Source organism: Erinaceus europaeus, chromosome 13, assembly GCF_950295315.1.
Source record: "Erinaceus europaeus chromosome 13, mEriEur2.1, whole genome shotgun sequence".
Taxonomy (NCBI): Eukaryota; Metazoa; Chordata; class Mammalia; order Eulipotyphla; family Erinaceidae; genus Erinaceus; species Erinaceus europaeus.
The window spans coordinates 84495533-84510008 of record NC_080174.1 but is presented as its reverse complement, the minus strand read 5'-3'; the positions used below and the strand labels follow the sequence as shown (position 1 = coordinate 84510008).

Here is a 14476-nt window from a genome sequence, read left to right as displayed (position 1 = left end):
GGTCTGGAAAAGGGGTCTTGCAAGGACAAGGGGTCTGGACAAGGGGTCCTGGACAAGGGGCCTTGGTAAGGGGTCTTGGATAAGGGGTCTTGAACAAGGGGTCTGGAAAAGGGGTCTTGCAAGGACAAGGGGTCTGGACAAGGGGTCCTGGACAAGGGGCCTTGGACAAGGGGTCTTGAACAAGGGGTCTGGAAAAGGGGTCTTGCAAGGACAAGGGGTCTTGAACAAGGGGTCTGGAAAAGGGGTCTTGCAAGGACAAGGGGTTAGGATCTTTGACATAGCGGTTAGAGGTTTTTGACAAAGGGTTTGGACAAGGGTTCTTGGCCTAGGGGCCGAGCGCTGTGTGTGTGTGTGAGCGCTGTGACAAACGCCCCGCAGCGGACTTTCCCCACTTGTAAGGGGCCAACCTAGATCTTGGCCATCGCCCTTGCGCCGCCGGCCCTGCAGCCCCTAGATGCCCGTTGCTAGCAGCCGCGGCCCCCAGAAGCGAGCGAGGGGCCCGTGGGCGGAGGCGTAGCCGGATAGGGGCGGGGCGGGCGGCGCGGCCCCGGGGCTCCTGCTCCGCGCGTAGGCGGCGCCCCCTCCCGCTTTCCGGGAGCTGCCGCTCGTGACGTCACACGGGGCGGGGCGGGTCCGGGGGCGGGGCCCGTGCGGGGCGGAGCGAGGGGCGGGGCTCGCGGAGCACAGGCCGCGGCGGCGGCGGAGCAGCAGCCGGGATCCGCAGACTGTGCGGGCCTGCGCCCCTACCCTGCCCGGCCTCCCGGCGACCCCTCCTGCGCCCCGGGCGCACGCACGCCTGTCTGTCCGGGCCGTGCGGGGCGGCCTGACCGCCCCAGGCCGCGCGGTGGCCCTTGTTGGGCCCGGCGCACGCGGAAGTGGTGAGTGTCCGGGAGGGGAGGCGGGGAGCCCGGGGCGGCCGCTGGGGGCCGGGGAGGGACGCGGAACCGGGTGCCTCCGATCGCGGGCCGCGAACCCCGGGCCTGAGGACCCGGCGGGCCGGGTGCGGGCGCGGGCGGGGGATTTCCAGGCGCGCAGGGCCGGCGGGCGGCGTGGAGGTGGGGGTGCGGGGGGAGGCTCCCCCGGAGCCGGCGGGGGAAAGGTGAAAGCGCTCGGCTCCCTCCGCCGGGGCGCACAGCAAGTTTTCATAAACAAGCCGGGAGCGCGCTGACATCCTGTTTAGACCGCGCGGCGCGGGGCTGCCGGCCTCGCTGTGGCTCCCAGAACTTGACCGCCTGCCCCGGACAAGGGCCCGGGGGTGCGGGCTGCACCCCTCTCCTTCCCCCTCCCCTCCTCCCCGGGGAGATTGGGGTGCATTGGGGGGTTGGGGGCGGGTGACTCAGATGCTTTCTCCATTGCACGCTCAGCTAGGTCAAGTTTCTGGCATTTGGGATGTCCGTGAACTCAGGAAACACCCCCACCCACCTTCTTGAGAAGGTCGGTGGGCTCACTTTGGATTGTACGCGCAAGACACAGGCACGCACACGCACACACACGGAATTGCAAATCTTGCAAGAAAGAAACCGATAAACTGAATCTGGGGCTGGCTCCTGGCTGCCCCTGTCCCTTCTCCCGTGTCTAACTCTTAAGCCCTCCACACTGATGTCTTGCTTTTAGCAAGACCGAGCCCCCCCATCCCTCATCACCCCTACACACACACACACACACACACACACACACACACACACGGAATTGCAAATCTTGCAAGAAAGAAACCGATAAAGATAAACTGAATCTGGGGCTGGTTCCTGGCTGCCGCCCCCCCCCCCCCCAACTCTTAAGCCCTCCACACTGATGTCTTGCTTTTAGCAAGACTAAGCCCCCCCCCCATGCCTCATCATCCGTGTACACACACACACACACACACACACACACACACGCACACGCGCGCGCGCCACTGACCAGTGGTGCAGGGATATGTTCTCCCAAGGAACTTCTCTAGGGAGACTCGATAAAAGGTGTGATTGTCAGGTGAGGCTGTGCACATAGAACAGGCGAGTGAATTCCTGTTGAAATGAGAAAGGACACCCACCCCGTGCCACTTATATATATATTTTTATATAATTTTTATTTATAAAAAGGAAACACTGACAAAAACCATAGGATAAGAGGGGTGCAACTCCACATAATTCCCACCACCAGATCTCCCTATCCCACCCCCCTACCTCGTGCCACTTATACGTGGCTGTGTGCTGTGTCTGCTTGGATCCATGCTAGTAACCCCTACCCTCAAACCCACCTCCCTCCAACTTAATTTGGGTGGTTCTTGCAACGACAGTTTACAGCTATATAAAGTTGTCATTACATCTTTGAGGAGGGAAAGCGTTAAAAAAGAACCTAAGTGACGAGGTTGATGCAGAACAGTTTTAGAATGGTGATCACGGAGTGTTTGTTGTCAAGGGTTTGGGTTGTGGGCACCTATATTCAGAGAAGAGGAGAAAAAAAAAATGAAGATGAATGCATTCTCTTTCTCCTTTTCCAAAACCTCATTTTGTACTGCCCATTGCTTTTGTTTTTGGTGACACCCTGAAGTCTTCTAGGACCAGAGAGTTCTCTCTGAAGGATCATTGTGTTCTTCTGCACTCTGTGGTGAAGGTTAATGGAGATCCAGAGTGTGCCAAATACTTAGGGTACAGTGTGCTTTGTGATACAGAGAAAATGTCTTCTATATATAGATTCGCTGTACATTTCAAAACATAAGTACATCTGACCGGAATAAGAATAATCACAACTTAACTATACACACATATTGCCCAAGCATTTTCATTGTGTCTTAGTTTGTCCACATAGCTGCAAATACACACACACACACACACACACACACACACACACACACATATTTAATACTAGCGTTCCTCTGTGACATCGAATAAAGAGTATTTCAGTAGTTTTCCTACCTCACAATATCCCAACTACTCTCTTTAGGAAATCTAGATAGAAAATGCATAAGTTAAGGGGCCAGGTGGTAGTGCAGCGGGTTAAGCGCAAGTGGTGCGAATAGAATCGCAAGGACCAGCATAAGGATCCTGGTTGGAAGCACCTCCCCCTCCCCCCACTCCCCACCTGCAGGGGAGTCGCTTCACAGGTGGTGAAGCAGGTCTGCAGGTGTCTATTTTTCTCTCCCCCTCTCTGTCTTTCCCATCTCTCTTGATATCTCTCTGTCCTATTCAACAACAAAAACAGCAATAACAACAATAATGGTAAGCAACAAGGGCAACAAAAGGGAAAAAAAAAGCCTCCAGGAGCAGTGGATTCATAGTGCAGGCATCGGTGATAACCAGTGATAACCCTGGAGGCAAAAAAGAATACATAAGTTATACATATATAGACAAAATAATTCAGACATTTCCAAATCTAGACATGTCTCAATTTTCTGTAACTTTGACAGTACTAATATCAGTGTGATGAATATGTTTGTAATTTTCTCTCTGATCATTTGGTTTCTACCTATTACACATCTAAGGTGTTAAGGGGAATTAGGTTGCAAAACCTTTTCTATTGAGGCATTTGCAAAACTGGTGAAAAGAAGGAATTTTGAGGGTGAAGCTGCTTTTGCAGTCATGGAAACCTAACTGGTACAAAGACACAGATCTTAAACTGAATGTTTCCCGATAGAATCGTGAAGTCTGCTATTTATTTATTTATTAAATTGCTTTATTGGAGAATTAATGCTTTACATTTGACAGCAAATAACAGTAGTTTGTACATGCATAATATTTCCCAGTTTCCCATATAACAATACAACCCCCACTATGTCATTCATCATCTTTCATGGACCTGTATTCTCTCCCCACCCGACCCACCCCAGAGTCTTTTTACTTTGGTACAATACGCCAATTCCATTTCAGGTTTTACTTGTATTTTCTCTTCTGACCTTGTTTTTCAACTTTTGCCTGAGAGTGAGATCATCCCATAGTCATCCTTCTGTTTCTGACTTACTTAACATCATTTTTTCAAGGTCTATCCAAGATGGGTTGAAAACGGTGAAGTCACCATTTTTTATAGCTGAGTAGTATTCCGCTTGCTCAGCCACTCATCTGTTGTTGGACACCTGGGTTGCTTCCAGGGTTTGGCTATTACAAATTGTGCTGCCAAGAACATATGTGTACACAGATCTTTTTGGATGGATGTGTTGGGCTCCTTAGGATGTATCCCCAGGACAGGAATTTAAGGAACATAGGGTAGGTCTATTTCTAGCCTTCTGAGAGTTCTCCAGACTGTTCTCCACAGAGGTTGGAACAATTGACATTCCCACCAGCAGTGTAGGAGGGTTCCTTTGACCCCACAGCCTCTCCAGCATTTGCTGCTGTTACCTTTTCTGATGTATGACATTCTCACAGGAATGAAGTGGCATCTCATTATTGTCTTTATTTGCATTTCTCCGACAATCAGAGACTTGGAGCATTTTTTTTTTTCATGTGTTTCTCAGCCTTTTGGATCTCTTCTGTGGTGAATATTCTGTCCATGTCCTCTCCCCATTTTTGGATGGGGTTATTTGTTTTCTTGTTGTTGAGTTTGGCAAGCTCTTTATATATTCTGGTTGTTAGCCTCTTGTCTGATGTATGGCATGTAAAGATCTTCTCCCATTCTGTGAGGGGTCTCTTGGTTTGGGTAGGTGAAGTCTACTATTTAGGTTCAAAATACCCATGGTGTCCCCTGCTGACCACATCTCTAATCATGTTACAGTGTCGTCACTCATTTGCTTCTGAGTGGCCTAAAACCACAGATGCATTGGATAGAGATCCAGCCGCAGCAAACGAGGACATGTGCAGGCTTCTACCTGTTTGTTTCTTTTTTTTTTTTTTTTTGAGGGAACAGAGATATAACTAAATCGGGCTTATTATCAGTGGTCAGGATCTGTGTTATCTAACTCCTCTTTCTCACCCACCGTACCCAGACTATTTTATATGTTATGTGTATCCTTATACTCTGCTAAGGTAATTTATTAGGAGAGGATTAATCCCGAACTGTAAATATTCACACAAGAGCATTTTTCTTGTCCATTTCTTAATTAAAAAGCATTTTGTGGTTGCGGAGTTTGTTAATGAACTGAGCCTCCTGAAGCAAACAGTATCTCATATAGCAATTAATTTTCACCCGGTGGTTATAAGGAGCTTTGTCACGGACTAGTGGTGCGCACGCGGGAAGAACCTTGGCAGATTGTTTTGGATCGATGGTCTCAACTGGGTGTGATTGTGAATCCCAAGAAGATATTTGTGGTTTCTAGAGAGATTTTTGGGTTGCTATATGTTGTGAAGGGAGGAGTGAGAAGACAGTGTGACTGGGTTAAAATCAAGGACATTGCTCAATATTGTACAGTGTGGGGGCAGCCCTGTCCAACAAGGAATGTTCTGGCCCCAGATGTCAATAGTGTTGGGTTGAGAAACCCTATATTGGAAGGTCAGCTGGGGAAAAGGAAGATTCATGCTTCTGTCACAACTATTTTTTTTTAATATGATTAAAATAGTTATTCTTATTTATGTATTTATTTTTAATTTGAGAGATGGTGCACGCGCGCGCGCACACACACACATACAGAGCACTGCTCAGCTTTGGCTTATTTATGGTGGTGCTGAGGATTGAATCTGGGACCTCAGAGACTCAGGCATGAAAACCTTTTTCATAACCATTGTGCTGCCTCTCTAGCCCTGTCTTGCATGTTTTCCTTATCTGTAAAATGGAAATAAAAAAACATTCACCTTAATGGCCCAGGAAGTGGTACAGTCGATAAAGTATTAGATTCTCAAGCATGAAGTTCTGAGTCTGATCCCTGGTGTTTCATGTGCCAGGGTGATGCCCTGGTGTTCTCTCTCTCTCTGGCTTCCTTCTCTCTCATTAATAAGGACATCTTTAAAAAAATAATTGTAATATACAAGCATATCACATTGGAGCAATTGGTTTATTGTTTTCGTGCTTCTGTGGGCTCATCTCCAAGCCAAGTTCAGCGTGTTGTTTCCTCTCTGCTGCTTGCTGTCCCCTGTGCTGCGCTAGGTGTGTCCCACTGCTGCTTCCTGTCTCAGAAACCAGCCCGAAGGGAAGATGAGGTTTGAAACAGCCGCCATCTTTGCAGTCACTGGGCTTTCTTAAGAGTATCATTCCCTTCCGAATTGCACTGGCCCTTTTGTCAGTTTGAAGCAACACGAAAGCATAGAACATTAAATTCACTTCCGTTGGTATATTTATCTCTAAGGTTTTATGATCTGTGATGCTTAGCAGCTGGCAGTGGGTACACATGTTTTTTTCCCTTGGTGCTCGCTCAGTGGATAGATTGCCCAGTCCTGAGGCAAGACCTGCTTTAGAAGCAAATGAAAACTTAAGTCTAGCCAGAAGACAGAGCTGGTCTTTGTTGGGATATTTTCACTCTGTGGTAACTGAATTTACTTCACAGAAATATTCACACGGCACTTTGCTCATTTATTCATGCAGTAAATACTTGCTGTGCTCTTGTGATGAGTCCCAGAGAGTGAACAGACATAACAAGACAGGCAAAAAAAAAAAAAAAAAAAAAAAAAAAAAAAATCTCTGCCCTTACAGACTAGACTGTGTAATGTGAGATCCTTGGGCCTGCTTACTCGGCTTCTTGACTGTACACATACAAATAAGTAAATCTTCTTTTGTGATTATAGGATGTTTCCTAGAAGCCTTGTATAAAATGCCCATAAAAGCCTAAGGGCTAAAGAAGCAGTCTTTCTTCATCTTTCCTCCTCTTTTCTTTTCTTTTTTTTAATATTTATTTATTCCCTTTTGTTGCCCTTGTTGTTTTTTTATTGTTGTTGTTATTGATGTTGTTGTTGTTAGATAGGACAGAGAGAAATGGAGAGAGGAGGGGAAGACAGAGAGAGGGAGAGAGAAAGACAGACACCTGCAGACCTGCTTCACTGCCTGTGACACGACTCCCCTGCAGGTGGGAAGCTGGGGGCTCGAACTGGGATCCTTAGACCAGTCCTTGCACTTTGCACCAAGTGTGCTTAACCTGCTGAGCTACAGCCCGACTCCCTCTTTTTTTTTTTTTTTTTTTGATATTGCAGACTAGCTAACCCTTCTTTATATACATACAGACATCTCTAAGTGGCTGGCAGATACTTGAGTTAAATGGAAATAAGCCTGTTGCAACTATAATACAGAGTAGGTGGTATTATGTTAAAAGTCAGGATTCACCAGCAAGAAGCTTTTGGAAATCATCAGGCAATACAGTAAGGTGTCAGGCTATAAAATTAACATTCAAAAGTCAGTGGCATTCCTCTATGCAAACACTAAGTTAGAAGAAATTGAAATCCAGAAATCAGTTCCTTTTTCTATAGCAACAAAAACAATAAAATATCTAGGAGTAAACCTAACCAAAGAAGTGAAAGACCTGTATACTGAAAATTATGAGTCACTACTCAAAGAAATTGAAAAAGACACAAAGAAGTGGAAAGATATTCCATGTTCATGGGTTGAAAGAATTAACATCATCAAAATGAATATATTACCCAGAGCCATCTACAAATTTAATGCTATCCCCATCAAGATCCCAAGCACATTTTTTAGGAGAATAGAAAAAATGCTACAAATGTTTATCTGGAACCAGAAAAGACCTAGAATTGCCAAAACAATCTTGAGAAAAAAGAACAGAACCGGAGGCATCACACTCCCAGATCTCAAACTGTATTATAGGGCCATTGTCATCAAAACTGCTTGGTGCTGGAACATGAATAGACACACTGACCAGTGGAATAGAATTGAGAGCCCAGAAGTGAGGCCCCACACGTATGGACATCTAATCTTTGACAAAGGGGCCCCGACTATTACATGGGGAAAGCAGAGTCTCTTCAACAAATGGTGTTGGAAACAATGGGTTGAAACATGCAGAAGAATGAAACTGAATTACTGTATTTCACCAAATACAAAAGTAAATTCCAAGTGGATCAAGGACTTGGATGTTAGACCAGAAACTATCAGATACTTAGAGGAAAATATTGGAAGAACTTTTTTCCGCATAAATTTTAAAGACATTTTCAATGAAACGAATCCAATTACAAGGAAGACTAAGGCAAGTATAAACCTATAGGACTACATCAAATTAAAAAGCTTCTTCACAGCAAAAGAAACCACTACCCAAACCAAGAGACCCCTGACAGAATGGGAGAAGATCTTTACATGCCATACATCAGATAAGAGTTTAATAACCAACATATATAAAGAGCTTGCCAGACTCAACAACAAGACAACAAATAACCCCATCCAAAAACGGGGGGAGGACTTGGACAGAATATTCACCACAGAAGAGATCCAAAAGGCCGAGAAACACATGAAAAAATGCTCCAAGTCTCTGATTGTCAGAGAAATGCAAATCAAGACAACAATGAGATATCACTTCACTCCTGTGAGAATGTCATACATCAGAAAAGGTAACAGCAGCAAATGCTGGAGAGGGTGTGGGGTCAAAGGAACCCTCCTGCACTGCTGGTGGGAATGTCAATTGTTCCAACCTCTGTGGAGAACAGTCTGGAGAACTCTCAGAAGGCTAGAAATGGACCTACCCTATGACCCTGCAATTCCCCTCCTGGGGATATATCCTAAGGAACCCAACACAGTCATCCAAAAAGATCTGTGTACACATATGTTCTTGGCAGCACAATTTGTAATAGCCAAACGCTGGAAGCAACCCAGGTGTCCAACAACAGATGAGTGGCTGAGCAAGTTGTGGTATATATACACAATGGAATACTACTCAGCTGTAAAAAAATGGTGACTTCACCGTTTTCAGCCGATCTTGGATGGACCTTGAAAAAATCATGTTGAGTGAAATAAGTCAGAGACAGAAGGATGAATACGGGATGATCTCACTCTCAGGCCGAAGTTGAAAAACAAGATCAGAAAAGAAAACACAAGTAGAACTTGAAATGGAATTGGAGTATTACACCAAAGTAAAAGACTCTGGGGTGGGTGGGTGGGTGGGGAGAATACAGGTCCATGAAAGATGATGAATGACATAGTGGGGTTTGTATTGTTAAATGGGAATCTGGGGGATGTTATGCATGTACAAACTATTGTATTTACTGTTGAATGTAAAACATTAATTCCCCAGTAAAGAAATAAATTATTTAAAAAAAAAAGAAGAAGAAGAAAAAAAAAGCCAGGATTCAGAGCACTGATGCCCTTGAAGAAGCTAAATCTTTCATGGGAACTTTATCCATGGCTTTTTTTTTTTTAAGTTTTATATTATCTTTATTTTATTTGATAGAGACAGCAAGAAATCAAGGGGGGGGGACTAGAAAGATAGAGAGACACCTGTAGCACAGCTTCACCCCTTGTGGAGTTTTCCCTCTGCAGGTGGGGTGGTATCAGTCCACTGCTTTTTTTTTGCAAGAAGTTTCATTTGAATTGAACCGTCAGAAATGAATAGATCTCTTTTTTTATTTTTTATTTTATTTATTTATTTTTTATTTAAGAAAGGATTAATTAACAAAACCATAGGGTAGGAGGGGTACAACTCCACATAATTCCCACCACCCAATCTCCATATCCCACCCCCTCCCCTGATAGCTTTCCCATTCTCTATCCCTCTGGGAGCATGGACCCAGGGTCGTTGTGGGATGCAGAAGGTGGAAGGTCTGGCTTCTGTAATTGCTTCCCCGCTGAACATGGGCGTTGACTGGTCAGTCCATACTCCCAGTCTGCCTCTCTCTTTCCCTAGTAGGGTGTGTCTCTGGGGAAGCTGAGCTCCAGGACACATTGGTGGGGTCTTCAGTCTAGGGAAGCCTGGCTGGCATCCTGATGACACCTGGAACCTGGTGACTGAAAGGAGAGTTAACATACAAAGCCAAACAAATTGTTGAGCAATCATGGACCCAAAGTTTGGAATAGTGGAGAGGAAGTGTTAGGGAGGTACTCACTGCAAACTCTAGTGTACTTCTGCTTTCAGGTATATATTTTGCAGTAGTTTATGGATACGTGTGAACATATGCTCTCTCTCACAGAAACTGGTGTATATCTAGGTTTTGGGACTTTGTTAGAAAGTGAACCACCTGAGATGAAATTAGAGTATACTATGAAAGGAGAGGTCTCACCCGAGTAATGAAGCTGAAGGGTTGTCATTCCACACGTGAAGTCTCTGGACACAGTCTGAGGTGAAGCATGTTGAGGTGGCAATCGTTGCCTTGAACTCTCTTTTTTTTTAAAGGTGTTTTTATATTTATTTATTTTCCCTTTTGTTGCCCTTGTTGTTTTTTATTGTTGTAGTTATTGTTGTTGATGTCCTTGTTAGGACAGAGAGAAATGGAGAGAGGAGGGGGAAGACAGAGAGGGGGAGAGGAAGACAGACACCTGCAGATCTGCTTCACCGCCTGTGAAGCGACTCCCCTGCAGGTGGGGAGCTGGGGGCTCGAACCGGGATCCTTACGCCGGTCCTCCTGCTTTGCACCACGTGCGCTTAACCCGCTGCGCTACTGCCCGACCCCCCTAGATCTCCTTTTTTATTTTTTTATTTTATTATTTTTATTTATTTTATTTATTTATTCCCTTTTGTTGCCCTTGTTGTGTTTTTTATTGTTGTAGTTATTATTGTTGTTGTCGTTGTTGGATAGGACAGAGAGAAATGGAGAGAGGAGGGGAAGACAGAGAGGAGGAGAGAAAGATAGACACCTGCAGACCTGCTTCACCACCTGTGAAGCGACTCCCCTGCAGGTGGGGAGCTGGGGGCTCGAACTGGGATCCTTATGCCGGTCCTTGTGCTTTGCGCCACCTGCGCTTAACCCGCTGCGCTACAGCCCGACTCCCCCTAGATCTCCTTTTTAAGGGTAAGAAGGAAGCCTAGGTGGAGGTGGGGCATAAACAAAGACACAAAGGTGGCTATGTATATGATGTGCGTGTGTGTGTGTGTGTGTGTGTGTGTGTGTGTGTGTGTGTGTGTGTGTGTGTGACAAATTTTGAGGCAACTTCTGTGACTGAGCCTGTGAGTACTGGTAGGTAGCAGGTGCAGGTGAGGTGAGGTGAGGTGAGGCTGGATATCTGGATGTACTGTCAGGGGCCAGACTGAAATATTTGATTCTCCACAAGTCTGAACACTGTGATGTCAAGGTCTGTGGCCAATTGTTGAATGAATGGGAGACCATTCATAATTTTGAGTTCAAGAATAACCATTATTTCACTTAACCTGCTGTCTTCAGTTTCCATTCAAGACGATGCAAAGGAGATGGATGACCCCATCACTTTTAACAGCTGTGTCATACTCCATTCTGGACATATACCACAGTTGTTTGAGTCACTTACCTGGTATTGGATATCTGGGTTGCTTAAGTTTAGGTTATTACAGTTGTGCTACTATGAACATAGGTGTATGTAGATCTCTTTTTAATGTTTCATTTATTTATTATTGGATAAAGACAAAGATTTAGAAGGGAGGGGGGAGACAGAAAGAGACATCTGCAGCCCTGCTTCTCCACTCATGAAGCTTTCCCCTTGCAGGTGGGGACCAGGGGCTTGAACCTGGGTCCTTGTGCCCTGTAATGTGTGCGCTTAACCAGCTGCGCCACCACCTGGGCCTTACAGATCTCTTCTGATAGTTGTTTTTGTTTGCTGGGGTCATAGGGTAGGTCCATTTCTAGTATTCTGAGAAGTCTCTAGACTGTTTTCAAGAGTTGGACCAATTCACACTCCCACCAGCATGCAGAAGTGTTCTCTTTCCCCCCACATCCTCTCCAACATGTGTTATTTTTCTGTCCTTTCTGATGTATGACATTCTCCAGGGTGTGAAATGGAATCTTCTTACTGTCTTTATTTGTATTCTTCGCATAGTCAGTGGCTTTAAGCCCCCCTGCCCCCCTTTTTTTCTCTGTTTTTGCCCTCTGGATCTCTTCCTCGGTCAAGTTTCACTGAGATAAACCAAAATCAAGGACAAATACAGAATGATCTCACTCACGGGTGGGACATAATAAATAGGGACAGGGAGAGACAACACAAAGTGAAACATGCACTGGGCATGGTGTAGTGTAGGAGAGAAATGGAGAGAGGAGGGGAAGACAGAGAGGGGGAGAGGAAGACAGACACCTGCGGACCTGCTTCACCGCCTGTGAAGCGACTCCCCTGCAGGTGGGAAGCGGGGGGCTCGAACTGGGATCTTTACGCCGGTCCTCTCGCCACTTGCTCTTAACCCCTTAACCCGCTGTGCTACCTACCGCCCGACTCCCTGAAGAGAACTTTCATAGGGAGATGAGAAATAGTGGCCATGTGTTAATCACTGCGCTGTCAATCATTAACTGCCCCCCCACACACACACATAAAAATGATTTGAAAAAAAATGACATTATTGGCCCAGGGAGACAGCAAAATAGTTTTGTAAAAAGAAAAAGATTCATGCCTGAGGCAAACTTGAGGTCCCAGACTCAATCCCAGTGCCACCTTAAGCCAGAGTTGAGCAGTGCCTTGGTCTCTTTCTCTCCATTTCCCCCCCTTCAAAATATCTCATTAAAGTGATAACATTATTTAGTGGAATAGCCATGAAGTACTGAATGCTGTCTGCTACTCCCTACCTCTCCCTCCTCCTCACCACAGGAAATAAGTCCTTGGTAACTTTTTAGAAGACTAGGCAACAGGAAGTAGTTGGCACCAGTCCATATGTCACGCAGTCCATCTGTTGCGCTCTTGCAGTGAAGTAAAATCTGCTTTGATTTGCTTTTCCTTTCCCTTTCTTAAAGATTTGTTAACACTCTACTTGTTTGCAAGTCCCTAGGAGATTAAAAGCAACAAAAGTGCAAGAGACAGGAGTTGAGAGAATGAATAAAGGCATATTCTCTCTCTTATTTATGTATTTTTAATTTTTATATTTATTATTCCCTTTTGTTGCCCTAGTTGCTTTTCATTGTTGTTGTAGTTATTACTGTTGTTGTTATTGATGTCGTCATTGTTGGATAGGACAGAGAGAAATGGAGAGAGGAGGGGAAGACAGGGAGAGAAAGAGAGACACCTGCAGACCTGCTTCACCACCTGTGAAGTGATCCCCCTGTGTTGTTAAAATTTTCGGGAAGGCTCTTGCCGGGCGGTTTAGCTTCACGGCGGGTAACAGAGACGCGGAGACAACGGCTGGGCAGGGAAGCTGTATTTCTTTATTCAGGAACCACGATTCATAAACTAAGACAAACTAATCACCAAACAGAACTCTGCTGTCTCTTTGCGGCAGCACAAGCACTCCCTCTTACTCTGGAACTCAGGAACTCTCCAACTCTGGCACTCTAGGTTCCACCGAACCCAGGAACTCTGTCTCTCTGGCACTCTCTCTTACTCTGAAACCCTGCAACTCTCGAACTCAGGAACTCAGGAACTCTCCAACTCTGGCACTCTCGAACTCAGGAACTCAGGAACCCTCCCTCAGGGTTCCTTGGGGCGGGGCCAAGCAGGCCTGCAAAATTAATTGGACTGATCCAATTCTCTTGGTTTGGGGAGGGCTAGAACAAACCAATGTAAAGCATACGACACCCCTGCAGGTGGGGAGCCGGGGGCTCGAACCAGGATGCTTTTGCCGGTCTTTGAGCTTCGCGCCACCTGTGCTTAGCCCGCTGCACTATCGCCCAACTCTCTCTCTCTCTCTTTAAAAGATTCTTTATCATCTTTGTTTTGGATAGAGACAGCCAGAAGAAGAGGGCGAGACAGAGAGATACCTGCAACAATGCTCCATCATTCCTGAAGCTTTCCCCCTGCAGGTGGGGGCCGGGGGCTTGAACCCGTGTCCTTGTGCCCTGCAATGTGTGTGCGTGCTCAACCAGGCGCACTGCCACCTGGCCCCTAGAGGCATATTCCCTGAGACACTGTCAGCGTTTATTTTTGGCAGTGCGCGAGGAGCACAGTCCTAATCCAGAGTTCTGAGTCGGGGCCACTCCCTAGAGCAAATGCAGGGGGTGGTGGGTATGCTAGTGGCAGGGACTGGTAGGTTTGTAGGTTAAGAAGGTGCTCACGCCGGGAGTCGGGCGGTAGTGCAGCGGGTTAAGCGCACATGGCTCAAAGCACAAGGACCAGCGTGAGGATCCTGGTTCAAGCCCCCGGCTCCCCACCTGCAGGGGAGTCGCTTCATAGATGATGAAGCAGGTCTGCAGGTGTCTGTCTTTCTCTCCCCCTCTCTGTCTTCCCCTCCCCTCTCCATTTCTCTGTCCTATCCAACCATAACAACATCAGTAACAACAACAATAAAAAAGAAAAACAAGGGCAACAAAAGGGAAAATAAATATCAAAAAACAAAAAGAAGGCGCTGTCAGGATATCAACAGGACAAACTCAAGAGGTTTCCTGCAGAGGGGAGAAAACAAACAAAAACACATCGAGGCACCTTTGCTTCTCAGAATGTGTTTTAACCCTTCAAAGAGTTACTTGAGCATCTTGGCGGTGGCCTCTGTGAAACCTAGAAGGAGGAGTGGTAGCTCTCCACAGACTTAAGTTGAGCCCAGCTGGAGGAGGTGAAGTCAGGTCATCCTCCTTGCACCTCTAGGTCAAAAGAGACTGATTTGCTG

The 14476-nt window shown here is 46.2% G+C and overlaps 1 protein-coding gene across 1 annotated transcript in view; it reads left to right on the top strand.

The window, feature by feature from the left end:
* The first annotated feature begins 654 nt into the window (after window positions 1–654).
* The window catches only part of JAK1 (Janus kinase 1), a 153187-nt gene continuing 139365 nt past the window's right edge, over window positions 655–14476 (top strand). Inside the window, exon 1 of the mRNA XM_060206350.1 lies at window positions 655–880. The gene's annotated coding sequence lies outside the window, so the exon portion shown is untranslated. The remainder of the gene's footprint in view (window positions 881–14476) is intronic.